We start from the raw sequence: 17,973 nt of genomic DNA on the forward strand, positions 1-17,973 counted from the left end.
TGCTGTGTCCAGTTCTGGGCTCCCCAGTTCAAGAAAGATGAGGAGCTACTGGAGAGAGTCCAGCGCAGGGCTACGAGGATGAGGAGGGGACTGGAACATCTCTCCTACGAGGAGAGGCTGAGGGAGCTGGGCTTGTTCAGCCTGGAGAAGAGAAGGCTGAGAGGGGACCTTAGAAATGCCTCTAAATATCTGCAGGGTGGGTGTCAGGAGGATGGGGCCAGACTCTGTTCAGTGGTGCCCAGTGACAGGACAAGGGGCAACGGGCACAAACTGAAGCAGAGGAAGCTCCAGCTGAACCCGAGGAAGAACTTCTTCCCTCTGAGGGTGACGGAGCCCTGGCCCAGGCTGCCCAGGGAGGCTGTGGAGTCTCCTTCTCTGGAGATATTCCAGCCCCGCCTGGCCGCGGTGCTGTGCCCCCTGCTCTGGGTGACCCTGCTTGGGCAGGGGGTTGGGCTGGGTGACCCACAGAGGGCCCTGCCAGCCCTTGCCATGCTGGGATTCTGGGATTCTCTGGGTGAGCAACCGCTCGTTAGAAGTGTTCAGCCTCTTTTTAATGCACGTTTTAGTTGCGAGCTGTGGGTGACTGACACCTTGGGTCCTGGCAGTGCTAGCAAAGCAAGCTGCCAAATAACCTAGACCAGGGGAGGCAGCGAGAATATACTGATTTGTTCACTAGATTTGCATTAGAACAGGTTTGTAATGACCGTAAATGATTATTATTACGAGAGGCACGTAAACAAGGAGAATCGAAGTGGCTGCTCTGCGTGCCACTGCACGTGGCTGATGCTGCACTTGCATGCACACAGATGAATTCCTTCGCTTCCACCAGCAGCGACTGCCGTGAAGGGCCTGCGGCTGCGCGGGCTGGCAGTCCTGCCCGTAGTGCGTGTCTGCGGGGAAGCCCGTTCCGTTCGCTTCCACAGAGGGAGGATACTGATGAGAGATTCGGGGTTACCCGGCTTCCCTGTAAATCTTAACCACCATCTGTCTTTTCAAACAGAATCCCAGAATCCCAGCGTGGCAGGGGTTGGCAGGGACCTCTGTGGGTCACCCAGCCCAACCCCCTGCCCAAGCAGGGTCACCCAGAGCAGGCTGCACAGCACCGCGTCCAGGGGGGGCTGGAATATCTCCAGAGAAGGAGACTCCACAGCCTCCCTGGGCAGCCTGGGCCAGGGCTCCGGCACCCTCAGAGGGAAGAAGTTCTTCCTCATCTTCAGCTGGAGCTTCCTCTGCTTCCGTTTGTGCCCGTTGCCCCTTGTCCTGTCGCTGGGCACCACTGAACAGAGCTTGGCCCCGTCCTCCTGACCCCCACCCTGCAGATATTTAGAGGCATTTCTAAGGTCCGTAGATACTTGTCTAGGGGACTGGAGCATCTCTCCTACAAGGAAAAACAGATGACAGTGTTTTTGTGCATTAATCGGAGTCAGACCACATGTTCTCTCTTGCTTTGGATGCACGGCAAGCGCACAGGTTTTACGTGCAAGTCGTCCGTTGAGGTCTCTGTGCGAGGACCCTGCGCGCTGGCAGAGCTCCCTACACAAATGCCACCCGTCCCAGCTAACGGGTGCGCTCCCTTACTACAGAGGGGTCACTGGGACCTGGTGTCAGGCTGTGTCCTGTCAGAGAACTTGTGCCGTTCCCTTTAGCACGTAGGGCACCCAAAAATGTTTGGAGCAAACAGGAAAAAGAGCACTTTGATTAGGGGAAGCAATGGAGATGTGCAGAAAAGCGGAAACATCAGAAGAAAAATTTCCAGAAATCTCCAGATTTTTCTTGGAGATCCCTGAGGAAAGAATCTTCGCTTTCAGTTCCAGGAACTTGGGCTGGGGAGTGTTTTATGCCCTCAGCATCTCTGTTGGAAAGATGCAGGGCAGAGCAGCTGGGAGGTGAGGAGACCGGGAGAGAAGCAAAGCCAAAGGTTGCCAGCCAGGCTGGGGCTGTGCCGCGCGTGGCAACGGGAGAAGCCCTTTCTGCCTGCTTTGGCTGCAGAAACATCAGCACTGTCACTGCCATCGAAGCACCCCCTTCAGCTCTGAGCACGAGGAGAGCTGCTGTCACCTTCAGCTCTTCCTTTCTCCAGCACAACGCTAACCAAGGCGTCGAGCTCGGAGGTTCAGGGGTGCTGCTGGCTGCCTCGGGGCTGTGAAAGCGGAGGAGACCGTTCCCACTGCTGAGCACAAAGCCCTGGAGCAGTGGTGGGGCCAAAGCTCTCCGTTCTCTGTCTCCCACAGAGTTTGGTCCAGAATTACTGACATGTGATAACATTTATGAATGGCGTTGCCATTTCATACTGATGTTTACAACCGAGTCTAGCCCACCCTTCACTCCGCACCGGTGTCCCTACTGCCTGCCACGGAGCCGGCGGTTGGTTTGTGCTGACTCCAGGGGTTCGATAGCTTAGTGCAGGCCAAGGTGAAAACAAATAAAGGAGTACTGGTAAATAGGGGAAGAGGGAAAAATAAGAAGACAGCATAAGATTAGACACGTACCGAGTGGCCTTATCATGTTAATTGCATTGTATCCTTGGTCAAGTGGGAAGTTATCTCTGCGTAATCATTCAGTATCGTTGAAGGACAATAACCTGACGGTGTAGCCAGCTACTGCCTCTCTCCGCTTTTACAAACAAGGGCTGGGGCGTATGTTGCATGGTAATCTCCAGATGCTGAGGCATGTGTTGTCATTGGGTCACTTCATTTTCAGAGGCAGGTTGGGTGGCTTTGTGGCTTCTTACAGAAGCTGAGAATTTCTGAATTAAGTAGGTGTTTGTAATAAGCCTGTCAAGTAGTGCCTCAGGAACCTGGGACCATTTGTTTCCGTTGTAGGAAGTATTAGAAAAACCCCGCCACCACACACACGCAAAAATACTGATCTCATCCGGCCTTCGTTGCAACCTGTATCGCATCGGATGTGAAGCTTCTAGGAGGCTGCATAATTTGGGAAAGGCTATTTCGTCTGTCTCTGTTCCATGTCTGTTTGCCGACGGCTTTCCCCGTCACAGCACTGCCTGTGATACCTCCAGCCTGTGAATTACTGCACCTCACAAGAGCAGAAGCTGTTGTGTACTTGTATCATCACATCCAATTTTTATTTTTTTTTAAGAACCGTAACATTCTGCATTTTCTATTCTTGATGCCCATCCTGTTCTTAGCAAGATCAGGCATTCAGTTATGGTATGCCCTACATAAATACAGTACGGGGTTGGTCTTGCTCAAGATATTCCTGGCTTTCGCTGGTCTGGGAGCCCTGGTGTTAGATCAGGACACTGCTGTGCTTGGAGCTGTACAAACAGAACGAAGGCAATCCCTTACCAAATATTGTGGGCTAAGAATCACGAGCTACAGGTGAGCTACAGGCTTGAAACCCGGCATATCATTACTTACACAGTTTGATTTGGGTTTGGAGACGTGGTAAATTACCTTTCAGTAAATGCCCGAACTTAGGGTGAAACGACATCTGACTGCATCAGTTTCTGGACTGAAGGGTGCAGATGTCCTGCTGCCTTCGAAGGTAATAGCAGGTTTCTTCCATGACCGCCACGAGGATCATTTTAACCTCTTCACGTCTCCGTTGTCTCATCTGAAGAATGGGAATAACACTTCCCAGGAGTGCTGCCACGCTTACTGTTTGTAACATCTGGTAGGACTCTGGAACGCAAGACTTCTTAGAAATGTAAAAAGTTCCTTCTTCCGTTGGTTGGTACAGAAGTAGCATCAAGACAGCAATGCTTTAAGAGCTCCCAGGGCCCCTTGTTACCTGCTTTCGGGGGTCAGAGTATTTGGCAGCTACTGAAGTCGTTTTCCATCTGCCCGGGTCTCTTCGCTTTAACACGTGTATGACGGTGGGGAGTGTAACTGTGTTCATTTCAGCTGATGTCAGCTTGGCTCTTTCTTCAGGCCAGACTGAAACACTCCTGCTCACAGCGAGTAGTACCACACGCCATAAAAATTCTCACTGATTTGAGAAGGGCTTCCACTGATATGTTGTACTATTCATTGTTAAGGAAGGGAATGAATATCACAGTCTGGCTCTGTACAGTGAAAGCAGCAGAAACTGGAGGGTGGGGAGTGGGAATTACAGAGACAAGGAAACCTTTCATTTAAAAAAAGATGCAAAGAAAACGTGATTCATCTGAATGTCTTAACTCTATAGAAAAGCTTTCACTGGCGAATGATAGAACATAGTATAGAGGCTGACATCTGTAGTAAAGCAGAAGTTAGAAAGCTCATTCCAAATAAGAATATAAATTACTTGGCCGCCGTATCATAAATTTTACCCAAACACTGGGAATTCAGCTGAAATATGACTTTAACCACTAAAGAATTCCAGGATTTAAAGGATATGGCGTTTCTGGCAGTGAGCTGGGGCTTGTTTGGGTGTTGTTGCATTCATTTTTCAGTCATATTTTACAGGCAGATCTTTTAGAAGTTATGTAATACAATAGCAGTACAGCTTCAGAGCTATGGAAAAAGTACGTTTTTAATTGCGTGCGCTTAAAGGCTAAATGAGGGCACAAGAACGCCCGAGTCAGAAGGATTTTATCCCTGCCAGTGCCTGTGTAGCTGCTGGCTTGCGGTCTGCCCGCGTGCGCTGCGGTGTTTCTCCGCCGCCCCACGCAGCGGGCACGGCGGAGCAGCCGCGCGCTGAGCCGGGTGCGGGACGCAGCGCTGCAGGTGGGGCTTCCCCCTCCACCTTGCTGTCCGAACCAAAGGGAAGCGTTTAGTGGTTGAGGTGGGAGAAACATTATTCAGGCCTGCTTCGCCAGTGCCTTCACCTTAAGCTGGGTTTTCTCTGAGATGCGTTTCAAGGACTTGATTTTAGCGGGAGTTGCAGATGCTCATTTTATCTGAAAACAAGACGACTTACTTAGACACACCCTTGGAAGGGCATTTGGCTGATGCTTGCAATTGCCTATTATTTCCTATTATTCCCAGCGTAGAGCAGTGAAGAAAGTAAGTTGATGAAAGTTGAACAGTCAAAATCTGATGCGTGCTTTATTATTTCCATTGCTGCAGCACACAGAATCCCCAGTTAAAGCAGTCATGTTTGTAATCTGGGGGGCTTTCCTTTTCTATATGTAAGCGAAAAGATGGTCATGAATTTTTAACAGGCTGCCTCTGCCTACTCAGCTTTCATTCCCAGCAGACTGTCTCATAAAAGGGAAGAATTAAAGCATCGGTAATTTTCAAGTGGGCATGTAAATCAGACTTCTGGTCATGTTTGCGATTTTTCTGTCTTGAAATTTTCCTGGAGAGCAGGTAAAGTGGAGAATAAGCTTCCAATACAAACCCTGAGCTTAACCAGTCTGTTTATGACTGTAAGCCAAGCTCAGCTTTCAGTTCTATCAAATTCAGTCCAGTTAATTTTTCCCTAGCACAAGCCATTATTAATTATATTGGAGACAAACCTCAAATGATCCATATTTTCTCCGTAATGGAAGAAAAACCAAAACACCTGAGAGTGCTTAGCTGCTGCAGGTTGCTGCCATTTGAACTAGCAGAGGTCCACAATGCATGTTCTTGTTCAGAAAGTCGTTTATTGTTTCTTTAGCTAGCAGATTAAAGAGCAGGGCTCCGTTGTATTTAATTAGAAAGAAATAGGAAAAAGGAATGTCCTGAGAAAACCCGGGAATGAAAAATAGCTAAAAATCGGGCTTCTGGTTTTAAGGAAAACCGGCAGTCGATGGGCTTGTGAGGTCTCAGGGCTACCACCCCTCTCTCAGGTTACCAATGTGCAGGGTGAGGTGTTCAGAAAGCAAACCCCCGGCAGCAGAGCCTCCAGATGTCACACACCGGAGGTGCCAGTGACGCCCGGTACGTCCAGCCGCGCGCCCAGCTTCCTCCTCCCCGCGGAATTCGGGAGCTGGGCCTTGCAAGTCTCCCTCTGTGGCAGATGTCCAGGACGGCCGAGGCTTTGAAAAGCCGGATTGTTCTGAACGGGGGCTGGCAGCTCCCAGCAGCCATTTGCAACGGTACTGCCCATCCGTCGTCTCCCTGTGGCACGGGACCACGCGTACGCGCGCGTCGCAGACAGGGCTCTTTGCACTCGCTGAGCGGCTGCGACGGGTGCCAGACAACTAGGAGGAACTGGCCAGCCTTCAAGATTTCTGCACAAGGGCTTCTTAACCGGCTCCCATGCCTCTGTACTCCCATGTCTGTGTGTCTGGTAATTTGCTCTGCTTTATGTACACTCTGTTCATCGTACAGATTGGCTTTTTACTCTCCGCAGCGATTCCTCTCACTTTGCCAGCACCTTGCCCGTTGCAGCTTTAATGCCTGTTGATAGCACTTCATCAGCAATAGCTGCCAATGCCTATTCCTTTTACAAGATGTTCACCCCCCGTTTTTATAGATAGTTCCAAATTTGGCCACAAACTGATTGAATCGTTTATTTTCATTTGCTTTGCGCATGGAATAGATTCCTCAAAATTAATAGATCATCGGAAGATTGAAAACAGAGATGAAGAAACTTCTGTAGTGTGTGTTTGCGCTCCAAGCCAGAGTCAGCTCTACCAAAACCATTCCTGTGTGCCTGGTCTGGTTCTTAATGCCATCAGTGAGAGAGTTGTGACAGCTTCCCATAGCCAGCTGCCTGCGCAGCCCCAGTGCTGGTCCTCATCCCAGCACCAACACGCACTCCCTAACTTGGTTTTCTTCTACCTGTGCAGTTTGCTGTAGGTGACCCTGCTTCGGCAGGGGAGTTGGACTAGATGACCCACAGAGGTCCCTTCCAACCCCTACTATTCTGTGATTCTGTGAGTAATAAATACTTCGTTCCACATACGCAGCCACAGGGACCTGAGGAATGGTCTCGTCAGTGAAGCCAAGGCAGAGGAGACTTCTAATCCCTCAGGCTTTTCTGTGTCCTCTGTCGCTCTGTCTCGTGCGTCAGTGGGCACATGTTTTTCGTAGTCTCCCTTCCACTGGTGATGAGCCCTTCTTGTGGCCCTTCGCATCCCCGCCAGTTGCAGTGCGGATGAAGGTTTTGCTCTCTGGGTTGTGGCAGTGTGCCCCACTCCCACCATCCTCTCCCTCTCCTTTCCAGTCTGGCTGACCAGGGGACGCCTGGCCGAGCTGCGCGTGGCCCGCGCTGCTCCTGCCGCCTGTGCTCGGCCACGCTCTGGGTCACTGGCTGGAGACGGTTCGGTAAAATCGTTTCTGTTTTTCAGATGCTCTGACAGGTGCTTAGTTCTGAGCAGAACCAGTTGCCAGCAAACATCCCTGTGTAACTGGTTAGTAGTAGAGAAGTCCAAAGGAAGCGTCAGGCACTACTCCCAGTTCAGTTTCAAACTCACCTTGGTGTGAGGATTATAATTTACAAGTTAAGCAACTTGCTTCTAATTTTTTTAACAGAAACTGGTGGAAATGTAGGGGGGGGGTGAAGACTGAGCATCAGCCCATGCACAAGAAGGTTTTTTCTCCTAAGAGATGATACTACGATGATCCTTACACAAACAAGATTTCTGTCCCTTGGTATTTTACAAGAAAACTGTGTTTTTTGAGTTGCATAGACTTCCGTGAGCACTGCCATTCTACAGAAATTTTTTTCATTTACTATCAATGGCAGAACTAACCTGCCTTCCGCTATTCAGTGAGGTGCAATAATTTGTTGCAAAGAAAAAACATACGAGATTGTCTCTCCTCCTGCCTTTCCTCTCCCATGCCGTAGCTGGAAATAAATGCTCCGGGTGTTGCCAGCTCTCGTCTCGCAGTATCTTCTGCTGTGTGGAATAACCATGTCAGAGCTTACGGGTTCGTACGGCTCGGTGACATGTCACAGGACCATCTCTATTTTCGGTTACAACGGCCTGGCTTGACTTGTTTTAAGCTCTGAAGATGTCATCGTGACTGCAGTCAGTGACAGAGCGGCGGTGTTTAGCGCATATCAGATGGAGAAGGTTCACTGAAATGAATAGTCCTGTCTTTTATAATTATCTTGAATGTTTTTAATCTAAATTCGCAACTAGATGGCTACAAATCTCTGGGACTTCTAGTTTAAGGCTTGATTGCAACCTTACTAAATGGCTGGTAACTTGGTAACTGTTCTGGACACCAGTAAATGGTGGGTTTCAGTTAAATCCAAATTGTCTGCAGTTGTTCTTGGCTGTCCTTCAGTTATCAAAGTATACCCATTATTGATTTGCTAGTAGTGCTTGAATGCCTCAATCAAGAGCATGACCCTAGGGTGCTTAGCTGCTGTAGATCCCCAGAAATTGCTGCCCACGTCGCTAAACAGGCAAGTAAGGAAAACTGAGTGGTTGCAAATTGTCTTCCAAGCTCGTTGTTTTTCATAGGAACTGGTTCGTGGCTCAGGGCGTACCACGCAGCCAGCAGTGGTTAGAAGGACTCTTCCATTCACCTTGCACTGTCTCTGCCAGCCTGGGAAGCTATTACCTCTGCTTTGTAACACCCCAGTCTTTATGAACTTCGCTTTAGATCTCCAGTCTGTCCTTAAATTAGGTATTTTTTCCCCAGCTAGCTCAGTATGCAGCCCTTTCTCCATCAGCTGGCTCCAATTATGTGATCCTCACATGCTATCTCTGAATAAACGCTCTTTGAAGTTATGAAGTAGAACGATGCCCTTGGTGAGCTGCTGTGATTCAGTTGCTTCAAATAGGAAGAGCCCTGTTGAGGTATAAAGGTTAATTTCACCCATCTTAACTCAAGTTAAATAAGAATTTGATGCAGTCCAACAGATGCTGAGTTTACTACTCCTGAAAACCCATTTTTTCCAAATTCTTTACCCAGGTGGATACTCCGTGGTGTTTTCTTTTCTAGCAAAGGATATATTGCTTGGCCTGAGGTCTCAGATACCAGGGGTGAGTCACCTGAGAACAATCCAAGGTGCTTAGTACACTCTAAAAATAAATAAATAAATAAATAAATAAATAAATTTCTAACTGCTTGATTTGATTCCAGAGTGGGAGCCCAGCCTTCCTAACGAGTACTGAGCACCCTGAGGAATCGACCTATACCTGTGGTGTCACGCTTGTGGCCTGAGGTCATAGTCAAGCCCAAATTCCTGTTTGTCTCTGCTGTTTACGTTTTGGCTTTGACTCAAGTCTGACCCAGAGCCGGGAATGGCATTGCAGAGATGGAGGACCAAGGCTTAAAACCCTTACCCCCACAGGAGAATGAGCCACTTGGCTTCATGCAGACATGTAGATGTTTACCATGCATCAATTAAAATCCAAAGTCTTAATTAAAAAGAAAAACCCTTCATAATCCCAAATGACCAAGTGCATACCTGAATTCCAGGTTGGATCTTTTGGAGAACTGCTACAATAGTAAATTGAAGGGCATCTTAAAACCTGTGGTGCCAGTGATACCTGGCTTCAGCAGATTGTGATACAGTTGACTTTTACAGCAAAAGTCCATCATACCAAGATCGAATCCGCAGGCAAAGTAAGGTTTGCTAGGCCTAGACATCCACAGGCTGTAGCATAGCCGTCCCTGAGGGCAGGTTCACGTCAGAGATGTTAATTGCCTCCAAACATCAGGCAAGTAATCTGCATTTTGAAGAGTCTCTAAATAGGAATTTACATAATTTATGTTTTACAAAGTCCACTGATGCAGATTTGCATAATAGACTACAGCAATGCCAACAGATCCATCGCAGCACATGGTGTCAGCTCTCATGAACTTCCGTCGGGTTTTTCCCTTTACTGAAGCTCTTACGGCAGAAAGAAATTGGCAATAACTGATAAATCTCCAAGGAGAAGACTGAGTGTTTGTCAAAGCTTCTGTGGCTGGGTGGAAGCACACAGAAATCAAGCCCCGTGCTCAGTTACCCAAGAAGTGCTCTGCGTGCGTCCATGCCAACTCTGTGCGTGGAAACAAGCAGCGATGGTCCTTGGTCTATTCATTCTGGTCCATTCGGTTTCCTGATCTGGAGTCCCCCGTTGCTCTCCACCTACTTGTGGCAACAGCCTGCTGCTTTCATGCTCTCCAACTTCTTCCTCCTTAACAACTTACACGTTTTCTCATCATCACCCTCAGCCCCTGGGCACGATCTGTTGGAGAGGTGCTGCAGGGGCCTGGAGGAGGGCTTCGGGAACCACGCTGGCTTTGTCACTCTTCTCACCTGAGCTGTCAAGCTTGAGCACACCAAGGTAGAGAGAAGCCAGCTGAAAGCTGCAGACCTTTGAGTTCCAGTGCAACGCTCATCACTCTCAAACTGGTGTTTTTATCATTCTCGTGATGGAGTTAATACCTCAAGGGGTTTTTATCTGGTCTGTGGGCTACGGCCAGAGGTGTTTTTTTCCACATGTGTAAGTGGGAGAACCCTGGCCGATGTAAAGTTTAGCAGTGTTGTTACTCTGAAAAAGGGGGAAGATTTCCAGTCCTCAGTCTGTTCTGTACCACAGCGTCAGCAGACTAGCTGAATTGAGTCCTGGTGGTTTTGATGTAGATGTCTCCCATGAAAACTGGAAGGAGCGGTTCACACCCTCCCAGAGCAGAGCTGGGGAATGGGACCATTTCCAGCTCCGAACAGGAATTTCCTTCCTTTAATTTGCTCCGCAGCCTGAGCACTGACTGAGCATAGTCTTCTGCATATACTAATGGATGGTGCTTGATTTTGAAAGATGTTTTATTAGAAAAGTTTATTTTTGACCCCTGGTTGTGTATCTCCTTTCCGTTTGTGATGACTTGGGTATTCGTCACGCTGCTGAACGTGATAAGGGTTCCTCAGTTTCACTGCATGTTGCTAATAAGATAATGCTTTTAAGCCGTTTGGTATTTTCTCATGAAACATGTTCTTCTTGCTGGAGATATTCAGTAGAGTGATGGCTCTAATCTTCCTCTCCGTCAATAACTGTCAGCTGTGATAGAGCTGGGGTTCTGGCTGGCCGGATAAACCTAGCAATGTGAAATAGAGGATATGTGTGCTGAACAGTCGCCACGCTAGAGCAGAAGAGGAGGCTAATTTAAGCTTCCCATACTAGAGCTGGAGCAAGCCTAATGCTGTGATGTTTTCCTTTACCTTACCGCTCTTGATATTCAGTCTAAAATGATTAATCCAGTATAATATCTTGCCACAGTTTTCTTTTTATTTCAGTTCTGACTGAAATGAAACACTGGGAAGAGTCAATAAACAAATGTTTCCTCCTGATCGATCTAAGGACTAGAACTGTCTTTTGGCATTACACCTAATCCTTTTTGTCATCTAGACTAAAAGAAATCAGATGATGTGTGGATTGAAGTGATTTTGATGTTCATTCTATAACTAAACATCAGTTATGATTATATCCTATTAGAACCTCTTTTAAAGGTTTTTACTAGAAGGTTCTATCTGTGCTCGAGAAATGACAAAAATACCGGACACATTGCAAATCCTCGCTGCCACCGTTGGGATCTGGTGACTTCATTATGTTGCATCAGGAATCGTGTCTGCCCGAGTTACGGAGCAATGGGAATGACTGGAAGAGTAAGGAATGATGAGAGCAGCGTGTTTGCAGGGCAAGGAGAACCTTTCAGACGTATTTCAGAGATGTTTGTGATTGTTCTTCTGTGTCTGCCATGCTGGAAGTTGATGCCTTGGTGGTGGTTATTACACACAGGGGTTTAGTTGGGCTGCTTGAAGTGTGTGTGTTGGATGCACCCTGCCTCGCAAGGGCAACTAAAAGGGCTCTGCCCTGAGTCACGGAGCTGTTTGGTGGGAGGGGAGCTCTTCTGTGGTTGATCTTCTCCTGCCCAGTCCTTACAGATACGACACCTGCTTATGCTAGACCTGGAGGGTGTGGCTTCCTAAGCAGACAGCAGTCCATCTTCCTGCCCTGGCTGGCATCTCCTCATGGAGGCAAAAAGAGACCTCACTCCATGGCACCGAGCAGTTTCTAGGGTCTCTTCTCTTTTTGCTGACACCCTGTTACTTAATTTGAGTAGTTTTTTGCAGTGTCTTTTGGGCCAGTTTGCTCTCAGGGTAGACCCAGAGAGGTAGCCTGCTTCAGTCTGAGCGGCACCCATCTCTGCATACCTTTCCTGACTGGGTAAGGCACAAGAGCCCTGGCTTGAAGCACCGCTTCTAAATCAGCCACGAGAAGGATGTGAACCTCAGCACCTGGCAGGCAGACGTCTGTCTGCTCTCTTGCCATGTGGTGGGATCCTGCAAGCCCACGCTGACGTGGTCCGGCAGAGGAGAGGACCCTGTGGGCCATCCTCCACCTCCGTCACTGTGCCCCAAGGGCCGTGGAGCTCCCAGCTCCCTGGGGTTTGCGTGCACCGTCAGCTGCAGAAACGTAAACCTTGTAGGGTTTTTGGAGGTGGAGACCGAAGGATCTAGAGGATTGTTACGCCCTGGGGGTACACAGCAGCTGAACCAGAGCTTTGAGAATCTCAGGGGTGCAAAAACACTCCGCTCTGGCAACCAGCTTGTCACATGGAAGCCTGAACTTTCTTGTGGATGGGTGATGCTGGTGCACAGGCTGTAGCATGCTTAAACCTGACCCTCCTCTCAAGCTGCGTGGTTTGCTCATGGCCCAGAGAAGCTGTAAATGGTGCTTCTATACGACCTGTGAGGTTTTCTCAGCTGAGAGAGAAGCTGCTTTTCAGTTTTAGGCCTCAGGGCTGAGAGAGATGTGCCTAACATCAAGCAGGTGGGCAGTGGTATTTATTTTGGTGGTACAATCTCTGTTTAAAGTTAAGCAGATCGAGTTCAAATCCTTGCTGTAAGTTGAATTTATGTTGCTGCTAGCATAAGATCTCACAGAATCACAGAATCACAGAATGGTCGGGGTTGGAAGGGACCTCTGTGGGTCATCTAGTCCAACCCTCCTGCCGAAGCAGGGTCACCTACAGCAGGCTGCACAGGACCTTGTCCAGGCGGGGCTGGAATATCTCCAGAGAAGGAGACTCCACAGCCTCCCTGGGCAGCCTGGGCCAGGGCTCTGTCACCCTCAGAGGGAAGAAATTCTTCCTCCCAGTCTTTTTTTGCAAAATGGAGCTTTGTCTCTTCAGAGCTACAAAGTTAAATTAAAATCCTGGTTACAAATGTCAATTGCAAATACAATTAGCAGTTTATGAAAAGGCTGGATATTAGTAACATGTAAATTTTCAAGCACGAAAAGGTGCCGTTTCCCCTTAAGGGAAAGGCTGCCAACAACACATGCTCTTTTTCTTCTCGAGAAATTAAGGAGTGTCTGGGGGAGAGGAGCTGGGGTGGCTTTAAATGTTTTTGTACTCACTTCCAAAATAAGTTTATAGTTTCCCCATATACAATTTAATTAAGCCATTGATTTGACCTTTGTATTGAGCAATAAAAGTGAACTGGGAAAGATGTGGGTAGAAGGAGAGCGCAAACAAAGCATGCCCCACGTCAGCCAGTGTGAGAACTGTTTCTGTAACCAAAACTAATGAGATCATCAGGACAAAAGCAACAGCCAAAGCATTTTCAATTATTACTAATATTTTTCTTCCTCGAGCCAGTTTATATTTTTCTTAATTACAGCTCTGAGCTGTGGCATGATATTTAGCAGATGCCTTGGGCGCTTGGCGTGCTAATCACTTGCACACTCCGCACTGGCAGGGGCACCTAAGCTTTGAAGTCTGGAGCACACATTCGTCTTTAGCCATAAAGGTCGCTCCCGCATTCCTCGCATCCCCCCAGCTCCCTTTAGCTTTCATAGGAGTTTTGAGCACGCAAGGCATGCGGTATCAGGATCGCTCTCAGTCTTCTGGATATTACCGGTGAGGGAGATACGGAGTTTCTAAACTTAACTAATTAATTGCACCACACAGTGATGGCAGAAGGCTGTCACAGAACTTTCGAGTTGTTTCTTTCATTACAAGAAAGTTACAGCAGAATTCAGCAGATTTACTGGGAACATCATGTTTTACAGACGCTCCCATGCTGTGTTTCAGGATATCATGTCAGCTGTGCTGCAGTACGCACGAGGTATCTGGCGCGCTGAGCAAGCTTAAACATGCAGCCACGAACATGTGCCTAGGACTAGACTAAAAACAGATGTTTCCAGGAAATGTAAAAGATGTTTGGCATGTTTGAAGCTTATACTTTCAGCTTGTCTGCGTTTGAGTAAGTCCCATATTAATACAAACAAAATGACAATGCCTTCTCTTGCGAATGACTGATTGATTAATGGAACTATTGCTGGACCACACAAAGTTTGGTAGGTTAGGTTATTTCTTCCCAAGGAAAAGATGGATTGTTCTGTCTTGACATTTACCATGGCAGGAGCTGAGGCAGTTCTACGTGTGGGTTTACTTTTTAGCCCTCAGAACCAGCACTATTTTATTGTGGCTCGTGAAACTCCTGCAGAGTTTGCTATGGCAGCTGTATATCAAAAGGCAAACAAATACAATGACAGGTTTCCTTACAGCAGTATGGCTGAGATAATGGCCTATTCTTTCTATGCATATATATATATATATAGTATTATGTATATTGCATTCAAATGTATGTAGACAAAAGATCCTTTGGGAATGGGGGAAGGAGTTGCCAGTTCATGTAAGTGTGGCTTCTGACATGTCAAATGGGTTCACGGCTGTTCCTGACTCTTTTTGTATTGCATTGTTTTCTTTGTTGCACTGGAGTATTGTTGGAATGGTTGTTCACAAAAGTTCCAGCCAATGTCATTTCTTGAGGAGAGTGGGTATGATTCTTCCCAGCCTGAAGAATTTACATCCAGAATGCACAAACCTTGTCGGAAATAAAGTAGTTGTCTCTCTGGCCTACAGGGAGAAGTGATCTGCCAAAGGTCACACAGAGTTTAATGCAGAATTTAAAAACTGGACATAGATAACACTGATCCCAATTCAGGACTATCCCCCCAAGGCCAGCTTCTCTTCGGTCACACTCTGCTAGAACAGAGAAATGGAAGGATGGCAGAAGCAGAATGGGACACATCAGTTAACCCTCATAATCTTGTCCCGCGACGCTTCTGGAGAGGCTGGCCTAAACCTAAAGGAACTCAGCAGTGAAGTGAGGAGAGTGACCTCTTCGGTTGTAACTCCTGTAGTTCTTCCCTTTTCTGGTGAAAGATTTTTTCCCCCTAAGACCAAGTTTCTGTAAGGAGGTGTGTGGGGATAAGGCCTGTATGGACACCCTGTTCTCAGGCTGAAATAGAAAGGGGTGGAACAGTACGTGCATGGGAGGCTGCCGACCTTTAATTACTCCCTTCTTCTGGCTCCAAAAGGGATATATTACACCTGCCTACTCCTGACTAGTGTTATATAGCGGACAGTAACAGCCTCCAGAATTTGGAGAATTGCATCACGAGTTCATCACACTTTGGGAATTCTCACATTCCGATTCCCACAGCGTTCCGGTTTCCATTTGTCTGCTGCGGCTGCAACTGGAAATAATTAGTGCTGGTCTTAATGTCAGGATAATAGATTATTTGGAAATTGTTGGTACGTTTTATGGCAACAGCATTGTTTTGCAATTTCAGAGCCCCTTCCTTTGAATATGTAAAAGTAATTTCAGCTTTTGCTACCAGAGGTGATAAAAAGCTAATAATAACACTGCAGCGTCTACTGTAATTTAAGAGCCTGTTCCACCAAGCTGCACCTAGCTTTAATTTTCTTATGAAGCTGTCAGCCAAAACCAAGCCTGTGATCGAAGTGAAATTTATCAAGCGACCGAGCTACAACATGGAGAGTAAATGCAGGTGCTGACCGGTTCACTTTAGACCTGCGTTGTGAGTATCGTTACAACCGTGATCAGGCGTTCTAGACCAAGGCCAAGTCCCCTGGCCTAACCGAGCTGTTGGCCGCACTCAAGTAACCACGGGGCTGGGAGGGACTCTGAGCCCAGCAGACCTCGTCCTTGGGTAGAGTCCCCAGAGGCTGTGCACAAAGGCTGCTCTGGCGGCCCGCCGCCTGCGCTAAGTCCCCCCCTTGGCAGGGCTTGAATATTCACACTGCGAGCCGGGAGAAGGGAGCAGCACAGCAGCTACTGCAGTGGCTGTGCCGCTGTCGTGACGCAGTGATAAATAAACAGCGTAGGGCAATACTCGTGTGCCAGGGTCCAAAAGGCCGTCGCGTGTTAGCCAGAGGTTAGCCGAAGCCTTCAAAGGCTTTAACCGCTCCGTTTCTGGAAAGGAGAGAGGGGCTGATGATGGGAAGAAAGTTTCTAGCGAAGGAGAAAGCTTTTAATTGGGAGCCATAAAGACTTTAAAACACTGAAGGAAAATAGTAGAACAAACCAAAGCTGCGGGGTTTGCTTTGTTGGTTTTATGAAGTCATGCTCCGGGGGCTTGATTCATGGGCATTGAACATCTGGGGTTTGCTTTGTGGAGACTGGAGACTCTTTTCTGTGCTAGTCCTCACACTGACACTTTTTTTGCTTGCTCACTATTTTTTTTGCCTTTTGAATGTCAGTGGTAGACTGAACATAACCATCTCTGACTCTGAGAAAAAGATTTAAGAGGAAAAACTCATTTAACTTGGAGTCTCTCAGCCAAAACCCCGGAGTGAGTAAGCAACAGGAACTCTGAAGAAACTGGAATAAAACATGAAGTCTTTACGTTGTTGAAATTTGTGCCTGAAAAAGGATTGAAAAAGATCTTGAACGGAATTAGGACTGAGGCTATTTTAATTTGTTTTAAAGAAAAGAGAAGACAGAGCTTTTTAAATAAAATGCCAGTTTTGCACAATTAAATCCCAAATTAGAATTGGCCATGAACAGCACCAGAAGATACTCCGCTGTAAAGACAGAGAGAGAATTCACAATGTAGTCCTTCCCAAGGAAAGGATAAAGGCAGAATTTTCTAATGTATTATTTAACGCTTGTTATGTAGTGCATTAAGTCACTGAGAGGAAAGCTTTTAAAAACCAACAGCCTCTCTGATAGCATTAAATCTTACCTTAGATTTTTGGTTGAGTCAATACTAAGAAAATAAACGAATTAATACATTTCAGTCTGCCCAATTTATAGAGGCCAATCAAGTTACAATGCTGGACATGGCCAACTGAAAGAGGGGAATAGATTTACCTGAGTGAGGTCTTAATTTAATCAGCTGGCCCCAGAGAGCTGAAGTCAGCAGGCTGGGATGATATAAGAGGCAGCAGGGAACCAGTGCCTTTACCGCAGTCGAAGAGGAGAGTGACAGTGATGGAAAGGAGTCTAGGCAGTGTCAGAACACACCTATTTCCGTGATTTATTCTTAATTTACTTTAATGACAGTCTGAAGGTTGTCCATTTTTCTTTAAGTGTCCTCAGAATACTGATATTTTCTAAACATTTAGAGCGTGCTTTTTCTCCCCCTCGGCTCTGTTAGCTCCGTTGCAAGCGGCAGTTGAAGAGGAGCTGCGTCTGCGTTTTGCCACTGTGAATTTTGAGCGCAGGGGCAGGCCACCCTTCTCCCACTGTATACCTTGCCAACCAGTGCCCTCCTCTGCAGTCACCCTTCGGTCAGGTCAAGGAATCACAGGTTCCTCTGGGATTAATGTTGGCATTAGGGTAAAACGGAGGAATTCATTGCATTTCTTTTACAGTTTATACTGGCAAAAGAACAACGTGTGCTTTCCCAATACAATAGCTCATTTTTATTATCAAGTAAGTTTATTGATGGTTGTTCAGAACTACTGACATGTAGACAATGATCTCAGATTGCATTTGCATTTCTGGAATACTTTCCGTCTTCCCAGTTCCTGCCAGGAACTTGCTTCTGTGATTCAGAGTTTTTATTTTAGGATTGGACTGTTGTTTAATCTGCATTACAAATCTATGCCTTTTGCTTTCTTGTGTGTGTGCGCTGCATTCATCAGCATCACAAATCCTTTCAGCTTGGACCTGAACAATTACTGTTAATTTATAATTTCTGCCAGGTAGGAATTTGTTTTTTGCCAGGCATTTGGGGACGCTTTTACAGATTGACTGTAAAATCATCATCCCATCATCAGAGGAAATAGTGATTTATTATTTTTTTCCACAGTGCCGGTGAGAGGGTTCAAGGGCGGTATGATCTCAGTAATACTTGTAAATAGCTTGGGAATGTCAAGATACCTGGAGACCCTT

General features: G+C 47.1%; 1 protein-coding gene across 5 annotated transcripts in view; it reads left to right on the plus strand.

The window, feature by feature from the left end:
- The window catches only part of LOC104327438 (glypican-5), a 363,470-nt gene that overhangs the window by 334,344 nt on the left and 11,153 nt on the right, over nucleotides 1–17,973 (plus strand). The window lies entirely within an intron of this gene.

Source organism: Opisthocomus hoazin, chromosome 4, assembly GCF_030867145.1.
Source record: "Opisthocomus hoazin isolate bOpiHoa1 chromosome 4, bOpiHoa1.hap1, whole genome shotgun sequence".
In the NCBI taxonomy this organism is placed as follows: Eukaryota; Metazoa; Chordata; class Aves; order Opisthocomiformes; family Opisthocomidae; genus Opisthocomus; species Opisthocomus hoazin.